At 39.1% G+C, this 18,619-nt stretch overlaps 1 protein-coding gene and 1 pseudogene across 2 annotated transcripts in view; one reads left to right on the top strand and one right to left on the bottom strand.

Annotated features, from left to right (window-relative positions):
• Positions 1 to 18,619, bottom strand: part of RC3H1 (ring finger and CCCH-type domains 1) — an 86,208-nt gene that overhangs the window by 62,944 nt on the left and 4,645 nt on the right. The gene's annotated exons all lie outside the window — the stretch shown is intronic.
• The window catches only part of LOC100945022, a 33,929-nt pseudogene continuing 19,461 nt past the window's right edge, over positions 4,152 to 18,619 (top strand). The window contains exon 1 of the transcript XR_002772275.1: positions 4,152 to 4,217. The product of XR_002772275.1 is annotated as a polyadenylate-binding protein-interacting protein 1 pseudogene (transcript). The remainder of the gene's footprint in view (positions 4,218 to 18,619) is intronic.

Genomic DNA, 18,619 nt, shown 5'->3' with positions numbered 1-18,619 from the left:
GCCACCTTAGGTGTATGTGGCTGGCGCCTTAGCCGCTTGAGCCACAGGCGCCGAGCCATAAATACTTTCAATAATAAAACTCACCTATAAATAGATTATGAGCAGCTATAAGTAGGTTTATATTAAATTATTACTACTTAATATGTTGCAGTTGTCACTTACATGCCAAAAAAGAAAATACAGTTATCTATTCACGCTATTTAATATAGAGTCAAATGCTACAACTGTGCATAAGGTTGAAGCCTTTTAGAAGACATAAGAGATATTAGTCAGAAAAAGTTTGTTAAAGCTGATTAAGCTGATCAATCATCTTCCACATGAACTTTTCTACTGATTAGCATGGCCTCTGAAGAATCTGATTATATGCTAATATTTGCAAAGGAGTAGAGTTAATGGCTTCTTTTTTACTATTTTGCCTTTGTAGAGAACTTAGAATTTGTTAATATAAAGATAAAAAACAACTTATTCCTTTTAACATTATATAAACTCCAAAGAACACAAAATATAAACATTTTACTATAAATCATTATAATTTTTACTACTTATAATACAATTGTTTGCTTACCATACTAAATGCCTCAATAGAACAAAACCTATTAAAATGCACGTAAGTAGGTACTACTGTTATCCCACTTTATAGATAAGAGAAATGGAGGTTTAGGCCAGGCATGGTGGCTCACTCCTGTGACCTAAGCACTTTAGGAGGCTGAGCTGGGAGGATCATTTGAGGCCAAGACAGGCTTGGTGCCTGTAGCACAGTGGTTACAGTACCAGCCACATACACCAAAGTTAGCAGGTTCAAACCTGGCCTGGGCCAGCTAAATAACAAGGACAACTGCAACAAAAAATAGCCAAGTGGGGTGGTGCCTGTGGCTCAGTGCATAGGGTGCTGGCCCCATATACCAAGGGTGGTGGGTTCAAACTGCAACAAAAAAACAGCTGAGTGTCGTGGCAGCCGCCTGTAGTCCCAGCTACTAAGGAGGCTGAGGCAAGAGGATTGCCTAAGCCCAAGAGCTAGAGGTTGCTGTGAGCTGTGACGCCACAGCACTCTACCCAGGGCGACAAAGTGAGACTCTGTCTCTTAAAAAAAGTGAGACTCTGTCTCTTAAAAAAAAATAGCCAGGCGTGATGAGCACCTGTAGTCCCAACTACTTGGGAGGCTGAGGCAAGAGGAATTTGAGGTTGCTGTGAACTGTGACACCAAGGCACTCTACCAAGGGCAACATAGTGAAACTCTGTCTTAGAAAAAAGAATTCAAGACAACTTAAGCCACACTGAGACCTTGTCTTTACAATAAATAGAAATAAATAAATAAATATTGGCCAGGTATGGTGGCACTCATCTGGAGTCCCAGATACTTGGGAGGCTCTGGTGGGAGGATCAGTTGACCTCTGGAGTTTAAGGCTGCAGTGAGCTATGATTGTGCCACTGCACTCCAGCCTGGGTGACAGAGCAAGACCCCATCTCAAAAAAACAAAAAACAAAAAAAACTCCCCAAACCCAAGAGAAGTAAAATAGTTTCAGTCAACAAAGGCAAAGTTTCCTGACTCCTAGTTTTAGTGTCTTCTATATCCTCACTGGATTACCATGCACACAAACCTGAGCCTCTGAAAGATTCTGAAAATACAGTTACATTAAAACTATAATTAACAGTATTTGGCCCAGATGAAGGCATCCATTAACCTTGGAAGTATTATGCAAAATTGCTTATTTACACATCCTCATTCTTCTCGGAAGAAGATTCATGGCTCTTACCAGATTCTCAAAGATTTCAGAGGTGTGGGGAGGTGGGAATGGAGGGAGGGTGATAAGAATCACTGATCTTGATGTATTGGAATAAAATAACTTCTGACAATAGAAAGAATTTAAATGGCTGTTATTCATACTTTTTTCTTCATTAAACCAGTTTTTCTTAAAAATTATAGCTAGAAACATTATTCCATTCCCAGTAAAAATTAAACATTCAGCTATATGACACAAATGTCTTATTGGTCTTCATTATGTGCCCAGTACCAGGAATAAAAATGGTTTTTAAATTGGCTGGGTACAGTGACTTACACTTGAAACCCTACTACTCTGGGAGATCGAGGCAGGAAGACTGCTTGAACTGACTCAGGAGTTCGAGACCAGCCCAAGCAAGAGTGAAGACCGTGCCTCTACTAAAAAAAAAAAAAAAAAAAATTAGCCAGGCATTGTAGTGGGCTCCTACAATCCCAGCTACTTGAGAAGCTGAGAAAGATGGCTTATACCTAGGACTCTAAGGCTGCTGTGAGCTAGGCTCATACCACAGCACTCTATCCTCTAGCCTGGCCAACAAAGTGAGACTTTGTCTCAAAAAAAGGGAGGGGGCACAAATCATTCCAAGTTGACAAGGAGTTCACAGTTTCCTTTATGAGACATATAAACAATAATCACAGAACTAAATACATAATTATGAGTTACAATAAGCAAAATGATGGTAAAGTACAGGGAGATATAACACATATAACAAAGGGAACCTGACTAGACTTCCTTGAGTTACAGGTAGTGATATTTATGTTAAGATTCGAAAGATGGTTGAAAGATGGGTGCTGAATAAAATTTACAGGAAGAATGATGTATATATGCATGTACAGATTCTAGGTAAAGAAAAAGCATAACCATAGGTTCTGAGATAAAGAAGACAGCAGTACAACTGGAGAACTAAAAAAAAAAAAAAAAACAGACAACAGTGAAACTAAAACCAAACAAAAAATGAAAAGCAGACAGCAAGAGAGAAAAGATATGAGACTAAAGAATTGGCAAGGATTAAGGGACCTTCTAACTCACATCACACTATTTGCTCAGTAAGGGAAGTGCAGGGAAAAGCCACTGGAGAGGGAGGGAGTAACTAGCCCACATCATTGTTTTAAAAACACCTTTTGGGGGCAGGACACAATTATGAGAGGGACTTTACCTAAAAAATGCAATCAGTGTAACCTGGTTCTTTGTACCCTCAATGAATCCTCAATGATAAAAAAAATTATAAGTAAAAATTCCCCACTCTGTGATAGTCTCATCAATCATAGTCCCCTGAGATCTACTCCTTCAAGGCCCAACTAGGTAGCATAACCTCACAATTCTGTTGACTATTCTCTTTTACTCTTGGACCCTAAAGCACACATAAGCTATTACACTAGCATCATACCTACTTTAAGAAAGCCTGGTATGTAAAAGTTCTAACACAGAGAAAAGACCAATTACATAATTGTTCATATAACAGAAAATAATTGACTTTACCAAAGTATTATAATAAGATTCTTTTAAAAGACTCGAAATCTTTATAATTAAAAAAAATTGAGAGACTCTGCACCTGTAGCTCAAGCAGCTAAGATGCCAGCCACATACACCAGAGCTGGTAGGTTCGAATCCAGCCCAGGACCTGCCAAACAACGACAACTTTACAACCAAAAAATAGCCAGGCATTGTGGCAGGCACCTGTAGTCCCAGCTACTTGGGAGGCTGGGGCAAGAGAATCGCTTAAGCCCAGGAGCTGTGAGTTGTGATAACATAGCAGTACTCTACCCAGGGTGACAGCTTGAGGCTCTGCCTCAAAATAAGTAAATAAATAAATAAATTTGGAAATACTAAGTGCCCAAAAACAGGGGAAGAGCAAAATAAACAGAGAGGTACACCAATACCACAAAAATATACGGAATAATTAAAAGATAAGACAGAGAAATGGAAAGAGACTCAAGATCCATCAAGTAAAAACAAATTTGCAGACCAATACACAAGGTCTGACAATTACATTCATGAACTTATCCTAGAAAAAGTGCCATGTATCTCTTTGCTGAATATCACTACAGTTACCTTTGAAGTACTCCCCCTGGGAAGCTATATACCAATGCCAGTGCCTAGTCCACCCTTCAAAACAATTTTAGAACTCTTTTTGTAGAATGCCCATCACAGCTGTCGTCATACAAAGTCTGACAATTAAGTTTGCAAACTTGCCGCCATGCACCTATGCTGGCAGCGCTGTTCAAACAACTCAGTAAGGTTTTATAACCTTGGAATATTAGGGTCTCACAGCCGTGTTCCTACCAACATGTGGTGGTCTCCTGCTGAGTGGCGTTCATTATTGTTGCTGTGTTTTGTATGATGATAGCCATAGCTCTGATGGTCGTCCCAAAATGGCTTTAAAGGGTGGACTAGGCACTATCATCAGTGCAGAGCTTCCCAAGGGGAGTACTTGGAAGGTAACCTTGGCAGTACTCAGTAATGAGGTGTGTAGCACTTTTTCTAGTCAGGCCTTGTATGACATTGGTAGTGCTGAGGAAAAAAATAACTATCAGTCTTAGTATTAATGTATACAAATGATAGAAGAAAAAGTTAGCAGTTACACAGTTGGGCAATTTACAAAATGTATATAATCATCACTTACCTAGATTAAGTGCAAATAAATTAAAAGAATGAAAAAAAAAGTGGCTCAGTGCCTGTAGCTCAGTGATTAGGGAGCCGGCCACATACACTAGGGTTGGCAGGTTCCAATCCTGCCCAGGCCTACTAAACAACAATGACAACTATAACAAAAATATAGCCGGGCATTGTGGTGGGCACTTGTAGTCCCAGCTACTTGGGAGGCTGAGGCAAGAGAATCATTTAAGCCTAGCAGTTTAAGGTTGCTATGAGTTGTGACACCACAGTATTCTATAGTGAGGGTGACATAGTGAGACTCTGTCTCAAAAAAAAAAAAAAAAAAAGAAAGAAAAAAAGAAGCTAGAAAAATAAATAAATAAATAAATAAAAAGAAGCTAGAGTATATTTAGAATGCCATTTAGGGCTGGGTGTGGTGGCTCACACCTGCAATCCTAGCACTACAGGAGGCTGAGGCAAGAGGACTACTTGAGACCAGGAATTTAAGACCAGCCTCAGCAAGAGTGAGACTTCAAATCTACAGAAAACAGAAAAATTATTTGGGCCTGGTAGCACACACCTATATTATAGTCCCAACTACTTGGGAGACTTGGGAGGCAGGAAGATCATTTGAGTTTAGGAGGCTGAGGTACAGTCAACTATGATGATTCTAGTCCAGGCAATAGAGTGAGACCCTGTTTCAATAACAACAAAAAATACAACTTCTAAGATAAATTACTTTAAAACTATTCCAAATATTTGTCCTTATTAAACTGACCTTCTTTATATATTTGGGTAGCCAAATCAAAACCTACTATTTCAAAATTTTATAACTTCCCTGTAATGTATCTCTTTCGAAGGAGAAGCATTACTTTATGAATTGTATTTATCACTATCATCTCTGTTAACTTAGTAACAGAGTTACAGTAACTAATGTACACAGTGACTAACCTCTTACATTTTCTAGTAAAATAGTTCTTAGAGACTTTGGGTTATCTAAAAAAATCTTTGCTTTGTAATTCCTAAAACAGAATCATCTAAGAGTTATTTATTATTGTCATTTTTTTTTCAGTGTTAGAATCTTGCTCTGTCACCTAAGGCTGGATGGAGTGGCCTGATAATAGCTCACTGTAGTCTCCAATTTCTGGGCTCAAGTGATACTTCTGCCTTAGCCTCCTGAGTAGTTAGGACTACAAGTGTGTGCCGCTGTGCTTAGCTAATTTTTAAATTTTTTGTAGAGGCAGGGTCTTGCTAGGTTGCCCAGGTTGGTTCTGAACTCCTATCCTCAAGCAATCGTCCCATCTCGGCTTCCCAAATCTCCCCAAATATTTTTACCCTCTAACCCAAAAACTGTGAGAGAAGGGGAAGGGGATATGACCACCAGTCACTTACAGAGTATCTCATGTAACCCTTCAACAACCTTTTAAGATCCATATTATCACCTTTACTTAATTGGTGAAGAAAGAAAACTAAAAATAGTTACTTAATTAACTTAGTGACCTAGTCACTAATAATTTGAACTCCTATCTGTTCAACTTCAATGCCTGTACTTTACTCACTATAACACAATGCCCTTCAACTGACAGTACCTGTAACTTTTTATTGTATTATGAGTCAGCCATTATTAAAGATGTAAATTAAATGATATGTGTGTTAGGTTTATTCTGAGCATGAATTATTCTAAACAGAAACCCTGGAACTGTTTAGGCCTACTTGTTTTTTTTTTTTTTTTTTTTTTTTTTGAGACAGAGCCTCAAGCTGTCCCCCTGGGCAGAGTGCCGTGGCATTACAGCTCACAGCAACCTCCAGCTCCTGGGCTCAAGCGAGTCTCCTGCCTCCGCCTCCCAAGTAGCTGGGACCACAGGCGCCCGCCACAGCGCCCGGCTATTTTTTGGTTGCAGCCGTCATTGTTGTTTGGCGGGTCCGGGCTGGGGATTCGAACCCGCCACCTTAGGTGTACGTGGCTGGCGCCTTAGCCGGTTGAGCTATAGGCGTCGAGCCTAGGCCTACTTGTTTATTTAACAACATCAGATTGTAGCAACTACTGCATTTCTTTTGAAGATAACCACAAGAATAACTCTGATTTGTTTTAAATATTTTATTAGAACATTTCACTGAGGAACAGAGACTAAAACAGAAAATGAATCTTATATGTATTTTTAGATACTTTGATGATATTTTAAAATGACATACCATATACATACAGATCAAGACCGTTCAGCTCGGCTCAGTGCCTGTAGCACAGTGGTTACAGTGCCAGCCACATACACCAAGGCTGACAGGTTTGAACCCAGCTCAGGCCAACTAAGCAAATGACAACTGCAACAGAAAAATAGTTGGGCATTGTGGCGGGCACCTATAGTCCTAGCTACTTGGGAGGCAGAGGGAAGATAATTGCTTAAGCCCAAGAGTTTGAGGTTGCTATGAGCTATGACACCATAGCACTCTACCCAGGGTGACATAGTGAGACTCTGTCTCAAAAAAAAAAAAAAAAAAAAAAGACTGTTCAGCTCAATGAATTACCACAGTGAACATATCTGGTACAGTCAGGACATACAACATTTCTACTACTCCTGAAGGCCCCCTCACCATCCCTCCCAATTATTACTCCTTTATTCTTCTCCAAAGGTCACTATACATTTTTTTCACTTGGTTTCTTTTACACAATGTTATTTTTGTTAGACTACACTTTTGAACTGTTACAAAGCATTCCAGTTAAAATGACCACAATTAGGAAGCTACTCTTTATGAACTCATTTTTGGAGCAGTGATGACAGCAGACTTTGCATGCAGGAGATTTCTGGTGATGAACAGGAAGGAACAAAAACGGGTATCAATAACAAAACTAGAGAACAAAGACTTCCCTCTTTACTCAAGAAAACAAAGCACCATATGTGTCCCACGAATAGTCTCCTATTATTTGTTTCTATTTCTTTTTTCCAGGGAGCTTGTGCTTGGTGGCTGCCATTGGGCTTTAACTGATTCTGGAGCTGAGTAACAAAAAGAAAACATGTAGATGTATTCAGAACAGATAACACCCACATGCAACATACTTCTTTTGAAATGGGTGGGTGATAACTAAGTGTACACTCTGACCTAGGGATCCTGTTTTACATTAAAATTAAAAATCAGGCTTGGCGCCTGTGGCTCAAGTGGCTAAGGCGCCAGCCACATACACCTAAGGTGGCGGGTTCGAATCCAGCCCAGTCCCGCCAAACAACGACGGCTGCAACCAAAAAAAAATAGCTGGGTATTGTGGCGGGCGCCTGTGGTCCCAGCTACTTGGGAGGCTGAGGCAGGAGACTCGCTTGAGCCCAGGAGTTGGAGGTTGCTGTGAGCTGTGATGCCATGGCATTCTACCCATGGGGACAGCTTGAGGCTCTGCCTCAAAAAAAAAAAAAAAAAGTTAAAAATCAAATTAATAATGAAATAACAATAATATCAGTTTTATCAAAATTTATTATCCTCATGATCTGTTGGGCCAAGACTTAAGGGCACTTTTATTTCTGTTTATTTTTATAGAATATGCCTTACAGAATTCCAATTTCTAGAAAACAATGCCACAGTGACTTTCAATCGCAAAACTTGAAAATAGTGCAAAAAAAAAAAAGCACTGATTAATTTTCATTTTAGAGTTATTTGATTCAGAACAGGAATATAAAATATTTTGCTGACTCCCAAGTAATTGCTACTGTCAGAGAACCTATTGATTTTCTGCTATCAAAATGAATCCAATCACTGGAGTCCAGCTTAAAATAGACACACATATCTCAAAATTAAATACATTTCTCCAAAATATGTAATGATGACTTTAGGGATTACATTTATGCGCAAGCTGTGTGTCATAAAGAAGACAAAACAGGTTAAGATAAATTTACTGCGGAAAGCACAATAGATAATAAATATTTTACTTCATTCTTTAGCAAAAATAGGGACCCTAATTTTCTCATGCTAAAAAATTATGAAAGTATGTCCCACTTTTTTTTTGAGACAGTGCCTCAAGCTGTTGCCCTGGGTAGAAGAGCCCCAAGCTGTTGCCCTGGGTAGAGTGCCATAGCATCACAGCTCACAGCAACCTCCAACTCCTGGGCTCAAGTGATTCTCCTGCCTCGACCTCCCAAGTAGCTGGGACTACAGGAGCCCGCCATAGCACATGCCACAACACTCAGCTACTTTTTGGTTGTAGCTGTCATTGTTTGGCAGGCCCTGGCTAGGTTTGAACCTGCCAGCTCAGGTGTATGTGGCTGGTGCCTTAGTCACTTGAGCCACAGGTGCTTAGCCTCCATTTCTCTAATTTTAAACTTGAATTAACTGAAACACAAATATAATATGTTGGTCATATGGTAACTAAACTCATATTTATTTTTAAACTGTTAATTCCTTCTGTTATCCTTCTTTGATAATGTCACTAGCCAACATAAAATGCTCCATAGTTGACTGCCCTCCTACAGTGACCACATCTCAAGCTGACCTAATTTTCATAGACCATAATACACCACATGCATGTATCAGTATACTGTGCCTAGTTCCTTATGTTGGCCACCTCTGCGTGTCCACCAGTTTGTTGCAGTCCCTTGGGTAGTTGACTTACAGAGGTCCTACCATATTTGATAATCATCCCAGATTCTATCCTCCTCTACTGCCATTAAGAGAATTATTATGGCCCGGCGCAGTGGCTCACACTTTGCACTCTGAGAGGCCGAGGTGTGTAGTTTGCCTGAGCTCAGGAGTTGGAGACCAGCCTAAGCAAAGCAAAACCCCGCCTCTACTAAAAATAGAAAAACTAGCTGGGCATTGTGGTGGGTGCCTGTAGTCCCAGCTACCTGAGAGGCTGAGACAAGAGGATCACTTGAACCCAAGAGTTTGAGCTTGCTGTAAGATATGATGCCATGGCACTCTAACCAGGGTGACAGAGTGAGACTCAGAATGAAAAGAGAGGAAAAATAAAGAAAATTGTCATGATTTGTATCAATATCTTCTTTTCCATCTGTATTTCCATGATTGAAGCCCTTATTCATTCACTCAAAAACTACTAAGCCTCTAGTATGTATTAGTCTGTATCCTAGGAACTGAGCATATATATATGGTTCTTGAATACAATAAAGTCCTTGCCCTCAAAGAGAATGGAGCCTCACTTGGTACCTCACAGCAAACTTTTAACTAATCTCTGCCTCCAGCCTTGTTCTTGCCTTCCTCTGCCTCCTTCATAGCTGCCAGTCATTTGCATATATCCAGTTCTTCTCTGACAAACAATTCAATTTCAAAAAAGAACAATAAACTTGAAGAGATATTTCAGGAAAGATACATAATTGGCCATTATAAGCATAGGGTATGCTCCCTGAGGAGTCGTTACTTATGAGAGAAAAAGATAACTCTTTGAGTAGAATGAATTAATTAATGCATGCCAATCATTAGGGGAATAGATACTACTACTTCAATATTAAACGATGCTTCTGTAAGAACATTATCTGTATTAGGTTTTGTGATATTCTAAAAGTTACTCATATATGTGTTTAAAGGAATTTAAACATTTTATTTTCTATTCTAAGAATTTCTTATTTTAAGAACCATCGGCTCGGTGCCTCTTGCTCAACCGGCTAAGGCGCCAGCCACGTACACCTAAGGTGGCGGGTTCGAATCCCCAGCCCGGGCCCGCCAAACAACAATGACGGCTGCAACCAAAAAATAGCCGGGCGTTGTGGCGGGCGCCTGTGGTCCCAGCTACTTGGGAGGCGGAGGCAGGAGACTCGCTTGAGCCCAGGAGTTGGAGGTTGCTGTGAGCTGTAATGCCACGGCACTCTGCCCAGGGGGACAGCTTGAGGCTCTGTCTCCAAAAAAAAAAAAAAAAAAAAAAAAAAACCATCAAACTTTTACAGTGATAGAACTTTTACTGGAAGAGTCATTTGTGCCCTTCTGAACAAATTTTCATCAAATGCAGACCTATCTACATAATAAAATGACACTTCTGAAAAAATTGACTCAGGTAATGAGAACTTTTAACTTCATATCATAAGTACTACATTTATTTTTTAAATTTTTTAATAAATTTAATAATGAGTGGCTGGATTCAAGCAAATCAGAGTGAGTTTTAATCAAAACAGTACAAAATGGGCAGCACCTGTGGCTGAGTGGGTAGGGCGCCAGCCCCATATACCAAGGGTGGTGGGTTTGAACCTGGCCCCAGGCAAATTGCAACCAAAAAAAATAGCCAGGTGCTGTGGCAGGCACCTGTAGTCCTAGCTACTCTGGAGGCTAAGGCAAGGGAATCACCTAAGCCCAGGAGTTGGGAGGTTGCTGTAAGCTGTGACGCCACGACACTCTACCCAGGGTGTTAAAGTGAGACTCTGTCTCAAAAAAAAAAAAAAAGTATGAAAACTACTCTCAATGGGGTAATAAATGTAAAAAGTGACATATAAAATATGGGTTTTAGAAATACTAATTACAGGGAAAGCATTTCAAAATGAAGACTAAAATCCAGGTTTTAAAAAAAAGTACAATTACTTAAACATGGAAGACAACTACACTTTAACAGAATGTCTCCATAAAAATGGACTTTTGGGCAATTGTAACTAGTATACAGAGAAGTTCAAAATAAGACCATACATAGTATGGCTGCTTTTGGCCGAAGATTAAGCACAGAAGTATGGCTTACCTCAAGTAGAAAAGCAAAAGAGACTGCTACAAGCCCTCCATTTTTCAAGCAGTAGAAACTTTATGATGAGTCTGGAAACATACAAATTCATACGGGAACCAGTTTTGGTTTTATAGCTCAAAGCACAGTTTGAATAGAATCCAAAGGTAAATTGGTGCCAACAGAGAGTATTAGATACCAATAATGTTCAGTTAAATTCTATTTATCTTTGTTAATCAATTTGTCTTAGCACTGGACATTAATTATTCTTATCTAAAATGAGTCACACATGGAGGGAAAAATATTCTTTCACCATAACTCAATTATAAAGAGAAATCAAAATGGATAAATATTCTCATTTTAGATCCTCACTGTTCAAAGAACGAATGGTATGTTTTTTAAATCTGTATTATAGCTTCTATAGATTTGATTTATAAAGATAATTTTAAAATTACATAGTATACAAGTAGTCTCCAATAACCTCTTCAAAAGTGACTGCAATTTACAAAACACCAAGCAGATTCCCCGAGAGAACCAGAATAAGGAGATCTTGATTCTAATCCTAACTCTACCATTTATTGGCTCTGAGATCTATATACCTTTGCTAAATATTCCCAAAGTTTAAAGGAAAATAAGAAAAAGAAAGAAGAAAGTAAAGAATGATGCTGTGCTAGAACACCTAGGAAGCCATACGATAATGGACAACATCTGGAAAGGCTGGTTCTTTGGGGGAGTAAAGGATTTTAAACTATGCACACAGTTTAGGGTTGCTGACAGTACCAGCAATAAAACAGAATAGATAAAGCATTGAAATGTAGGCCTGAGGACAAACCAAACTGAGAGCTTGTAATAAACAGGAAGTTCTCTGTAAGAGTCAATATAAATGGCTTGGCTCCTATAGCTCAACCGGCTAAGGCGCCAGCCACGTACACCTAAGGTGGCGGGTTCGAATCCCCAGCCCGGACCCGCCAAACAACAATGATGGCTGCAACCAAAAAATAGCCAGGCGTTGTGGCGGGCGCCTGTAGTCCCAGCTACTTGGGAGGCAGAGGCAGGAGACTCGCTTGAGCCCAGGAGTTGGAGGTTGCTGTGAGCTGTAATGCCACGGCACTCTGCCCAGGGGGACAGCTTGAGGCTCTGTCTCAAAAAAAAAAAAAAAAAAAAAAAGAGTCAATATAAATGGAGGACTGAACCTTGGGGGAATAGTTTATGTAAGTGTTCTTTAAGAGGGTAGGCGTGAACCATGCATGGCTATTAAGACTTTGAAAAGGCACAGTGAAACTAAGAAACCAAATTTTAAGTATTATTTAGCTAAAATTTAAATTTATCCATACAATAATGTATTGTTGAGTGGTAAAAAGAAACACATTATCAAGCTATGAAAAGGCATGAAGGAACATAAACTCACACTGCTAAGTGAAAGAAGCTGTTCTGAAAGTGTTAGGCGGAGTATGATTCCCACCACGACATTCTGGAAAGGCAAGACTATGGAGAATGTAGAAAGATTGGTGTGAGTCAGGGGTTTAGGGACTGGCAGAGAGCATAAGCATAACACAGGATAGTATCAGGGCAGGGAAACCATCCTGCACGATTCCATATAGTGCATATATAACATTAGACATTTGACAAAACCCATAGATCTGTACAACACAAAGAGTGAACCCTAATATAAACTATGGACTTTATAAACTGTTAAAAGGAAAACTAAAGACTGACTAAATTCAACGAATTTAACTGAGCAAAGGATTTGTAAATTGGGAAGTCCCCTATCCCCCAAACCAGAAAAGGTTCAGAGCAACTCTGGTAGACTGCTGTGTGATCAGAGAGGATGTACAGACAGAAAGAAGACAGTGAGGTACAGAAAATGGAAGTGAGGTACAGAAACAGCAGGATTGGTTATAGCTTGGCATTTGTCTTATTTAAACACAGTTTGAATAGTTAACATGCAGTAAACTATGTAACTATTTTAACTATAGACATTACAATAAGAATAGGTTACAATTTACTATATACTGAGAAATACTTAGGCTAAACTTAAAATATGTAAGAAGGCAGCTTTAACACAACATCGCTTCACCAATTATAGAACACTACATTAACACAAGATGTTAATAGAAAAAACTGGAGCGTATAGACAGGAACTCTGTGCGTTTTGTGCAACTTTTCTGTAAATCCAAAATTGCTCTAAAAAAGTGAAGTCTAGGGTGGTACCTGTGGCTCAGTGGGTAGGGCGCCAGCCCCATATACCGAGGGTGGCAGGTTCAAACCCAGTCCCAGCCAAGCTGCAACAAAAAAATAGCGGGGCATTGTGGCAGGTGCCTGTAGTCCCAGCTGCTGGGGCGGAGGAGTGAGGGAGGTGGGGGCCGGGCTAACGCAGGAGAATCACCTAAGCCCAAGGAGATGGAGGTTGCTGCAAGCTGTGACGCCATAGCACTCTACTGAGGGTTAATACATGAAACTCTGTCTCAAAAAAAAAAAAGTAAAGTCTATTTAAAAACTTAAATTTAAAATAAATAACCACATGTAGGTAGTGGCTGGTATTGAACATGTAAATAAGAGATTGATATGGATAGAAAATGGGAATGGTAAAATTAAGAATTACTTCATTTCCAATCACCACCCCCCAAAGTGCATACACAAGTAATCCTAAACCATACAAAGTTTTACATATAGCTTGTATAGGAACATTTAACAGCAGAATCTTTTCAAATATTCTACATGAGTATCTTCCTGAAATTATTTTTTAATTTAAGGAGGAAATAACATGTATTGGGTGGCACCTGAAGCTCAGTGGGTAAGGCACCAGGCACATACACTGAGCCCATCCCAGGCCTGCTAAAGCAACAATGACAACTGCAACAAAAATTAGCCAGGCATTGAGGCAGGCACCTGTAGTCCCTGCTACTTGGGAGGCTGAGGCAAGAGAATCTCTCTCTTTTTTTTTTTTGAAACAGAGCCTCAAGCTGTCCCCCTGGGTAGAGTGCTGTGGCTTCACTGCTCACAGCAACCTCCAACCCCTGGGCTCGAGCGAGTCTCCTGCCTCTGCCTCCCAAGTAGCTGGGACCACAGGCACCCGCCACAATGCCCGGCTATTTTTTTTGGTTGCAGCCGTTATTGTTGCTTGGCGGGTCCAGGCTGGATTCGAACTCACCACCCTAGGTGTATATGGCTGGCGCCTTAGCCGGTTGAGCTACAGGCACCGAGCCAAGAGAATCTCTTGAGCCCAAGAGTTTGAGATTGTTATGAGCTGTGATGCCACAGCACTCTACTGAGGGCAACATAGATTCTGTTTCCAAAAAAAGAAATAACATTTATTAAAGATGTCAGTTACTACACTAAATATGTATATCATTTAAATTTCCAAATAATTTTTAGAGAAACGTATTACCATTTCTGTTTTTAGAGAAGAGGAATTAAAAAACTTAAGTCATAAAAGATGAAAACCCTAGATATATGATCTAGCTATATATTAGACTATGCTCTAATATTCTCTATCGTATATATTTTTATGATTTCCAAAATTACAAATTCAACTTTCCTATAATGAATTTTTCATCAAGAACAATAGGATGAAGAAATATATATATCACAGTAATACAGTTAACAATACACTCAGAATATGATGAGGTGTTGTACAGGTAACTTTGTTACCTATCCCTATTTTAAATGGTCTCAGGCTAATGTGTTTTTTTTCTGTTAGCCTCCTTGCTCTCTACCCTACCTATATGCCTCTATTCCCATTTTTTTCTTTTTCTTTTTTTTTAAACTAACCTGTAATAAATTATCTTCTTCTCTTCTCCCATATCTAATTTGTTCCTCTTAATCTGCTGTGGGATAAAAAATAGGTAACCAAACTTCTTAGAATTATGTGCACTAAACCAATGTCTTAGGGCAGACGATTTAGTTCATTAATTTTATGAGTTCTTTTCTTAAGAGACAAGCTCTTGCTCCATTGCTAGGCTCAAGTAATCCTCTTACCTCAGCCTCCCGAGTAGCTGGGACTACAAGCAGGTGCCACAATGCCAAGCTATTTTTTCTTTAATTTTTTATAGAGTTTGGGTGTGAGGGTCTTTCTTGTTACCCAGGCTGGTCTTGAACTCCTGGCCAAAAGCCATCCTCCCATCTCTACCTTGGCCTCCCAAAGTGCTGGGATTATAGGTGTGAGCCACCATGTCCAGCCAACTTGGTGATAATATTAAAGGCCTTTTTGCCTACTTCTTAATCTAAAGTGGGATATGCATAGATGAATTATGTTCTATAATAAAACTAATCCAATGATTCTGTGTCATTAACAAGTTTTCCACTGAAACACAGTTCAATACATATTTCTAAACATCTCTTTTAAAGGTGTTATTTTTAAGATCTAAATTTATTTAGTACATAAGCTTTCCACTAAATGTTACTATCAAAAATTAATGAGGCTGGCTTGGTGCCCATAGGACAGTGGTTATGATGCCAGCCACATATACCCAGGCTGGCAGGTTCAAACCCAGCCCAGGTCAGCTAAACAACAATGACAACTGCAACAAAAAAATAGCCGGGCCTTGTGGCAGGCGCCTGTAGTCCCAGCTACTTGGGAGGCTAAGGCAAGAGAATTTCTTGAGGCCAAAAGTTTGAGATTGCTGTGAGCTGTGATGCCAGCTACTCTACTGAGGGTGACATAGTGAGTTTCTGTCTCAAATAATAATAATAATAATAATAATAATGAGGTAGCCAGGCGAGATGGCTCATGCCTATAATCCTAGCACTCTGGGAGGCCAAAGCAGGTGGATAGCTTGAGTTCATGAGTTCAGGACTAGCCTGAGGAAAAAGCAAGATCCCATCTCTACTTAAATAGAAAAACTGAGGCAAGAGGATCATTTAAGCACAAAAGTTGGAGGCTGCTGTGAGCTATGATGCCATGGCACTCTACTCAGGGAAATAGCTTTAGACTCTGTCTCAAAAAAAAAAAAAAAAGAAGTTAATGAGGTAATATATAAAAACACAGAAATATAAATATTTGCAAAAAGTTATATTTTTCTGGAAAAAGTCATTATTTAAGAAAAGCAGGCCAGGTGCAGTGGCTCACGCCTGTAATCCCAGAACTCTGGGAGGCCAAGGTAGGTGGATTGCCTGAGCTCATGAATTCAAGACTAGCCTGAGGTAGAGCGAGACCTTGTCCCTAAAAAAAAAAAAAAAACAAAGAAAAGCAGAAATTTTACTGCATAGATTTCAAGTATTCTTTTATAATTCTTTCTCTTAACATTTTTTAAGTTGTTCTTAAAATTAAATTATAGGCCAGGCGCGGTGGCTTATACCTGTAATCCCAGCACTGTAGGAGGCTATGGAGGATAGACTGCCTGAGTTCACGGGTTTGAGACCAGCCTCAGCCAGAGTGAGACCCCCATCTCTAAAAATAGGTGGGCACTGTGGTGGGCACCTATAGTCCTAACTACTAGGGAGGCTGAGGCAAAAGAATCACTTGAACCCAAGTGAGGTTGCTTTGAGTTATGATGCCATGCCACTCTACCAAGGGCAACAAAGTGAGATTCTGTCTCAAAAAAAAAAAAAAATTAAATTATGTGTATTAAATTATCCCTAAAAAGGGGAGAATAGTATCAAAATTTAAATTCTTCCTCACCCAGATCTCCTGTAACCCCATTACAAATCTTTATTAATAATATATGTCTTTCACTTCTCATCATAAGCCTTAAGACTTCAATTTAATTAGGTGAAGTATCATTTTGAATTTAAGATAGGAGTGTTTCCAAGGCCCCAAATTGAAACTTCAAACATAGCAGTATTCTATATAAAATCCAACTTTATTATATTTATTCCAGAAATTAAAAAAAAAACACAACTAATTTTTTTCTCCCTCACTCAACCAATTAAAACAAACAATCCAAAAAAGCTACAAACCAATTACCTTTGTACGAGTGTACTTGTTTTTGGAGGGTAACAGGTAGAAAGCTAAAATGAAGGTTTTTAACATTTATTATAAAGAGATTAAAAGCAGAATATTAGGCAAATCATAACTTTAAATATTCTTTTTTTTTTGAGACAAGGCCTCAAGCTATTCCCATGGGTAGAGTGCTGTGGCATCCCAGCTCACAGCAACCTCTAATTCCTGGGCTCAAGTGAGTCTCCTGCCTCAGCCTCCCAAGTAGCTGAGACCACAGGCGCCTGCCACAGCACCCGGCTATTTTTTTTTTTTGGTTGCAGCCATCATTGTTGTTTGGCAGGCCTGGGCTGGATTCGAACCTGCCACCTCAGGTGTATGTGGCTGGCGCCTTAGCCACTTGAGCCACAGGTGCCGAGCCAACTTTAAATATTCTTAAAGAGAAACTGAATTGTCATTAAGTTAGATGACAAGTTAGTTAAATTCACAGAGATCAAAGAGCTTTAACCTAATTTTAAAAATCATTTCCCAATATAATCTCAAATCAGTTCTTTGTTACTATTCCAAGTTTCTTCTCTACATTAACAACAACTAAATGGTAAACAAGTCCTAGAAAAGACACTAAATATTAGTTGCTCACATTTGTATATAACATTAAAATTTAGTTAGTTCTCACAACCCAAGAAATAGAAATACCAATGAGTCTGAGAGTTTGAGTAAAACTCCTTTGGAGTCATCAAAACTAAACTACAAAGTGCTATGACTTTGAACTTTTCTTCCATCGACTCCCTGGCAGCATGCCTACTAACTTAGAGAAGCATGCAAAGAATTAGGTGGTTTGTGATTCCTAACAATCACATCCCAAAGTTTTTTCTGCAATTTCAATTGTACATAGTACAATCTTCCTCAAACTTGACTTAAAATAGTTTCATTTAAATACACAGAAATAGAAAACAGAAGGGTGGCTGCCAGGGATTAGGAAAGAAGGGAATGGGGAGTATAGCTTAGAGGATACAATGTTTCCTTTTGGGGTGAGGAAAATGTTTTAGAATTAGACAGAGGTGTCAGAATAACATTGTGAATGTACTAATTGCTACTATACTGTTCACTTTAAAATGGTTAATTTTGTTATAAGAATTTGACCTCAATAAAAAGAAAATTCATGTTAATAAAACCAACCCTTTAAAGTTACTCCCTTCCTTTAAAAACACTGCTACCATGTTCAAATACTATTTAGATCTTGGAGATTTTTACATGAAGTGCAATTATAAGTTAAAGTATTATCATATATGCATAGTAATAATGAGGGGCATACTGACTTCAGTTTATAACATTACTAAAAAGCTTGATAAACATCAAAAGAAGATTGTTCTGACATAAATTTGTAAATAATCTCAAAGAAAAATATAAAAGAACCTGAAAAAATTTATTCCTTTATGTCAGAAAGTGATTTCAGCCAACTCAAAACTATGAATGTAAGATGATTACAAATTTAGGGAAAATTCTTTCCCCAAACTTCAGTCAAACAGTTAAACATGGGGAACGGATAAGAAGTATCTAACCTAATATTATGAAAAGAGTAAATAAGAATATTATTATTATTATTGTTGGTTTTTTTTGAGACAGAGCCTCAAGCTGTCCCCTTGGGCAGAGTGCCGTGGCATCACAGCTCACAGCAACCTCCAACTCCTGGGCTCAAGTGAGTCTCCTGCCTCCGCCTCTCAAGTAGCTGGGAC

The sequence above is a fragment of the Otolemur garnettii genome, unplaced genomic scaffold, assembly GCF_000181295.1.
Source record: "Otolemur garnettii isolate 467f Iridium unplaced genomic scaffold, OtoGar3 scaffold00016, whole genome shotgun sequence".
NCBI classification, from domain to species: Eukaryota; Metazoa; Chordata; class Mammalia; order Primates; family Galagidae; genus Otolemur; species Otolemur garnettii.
This window is presented reverse-complemented; position numbering and strand designations above follow the sequence as displayed.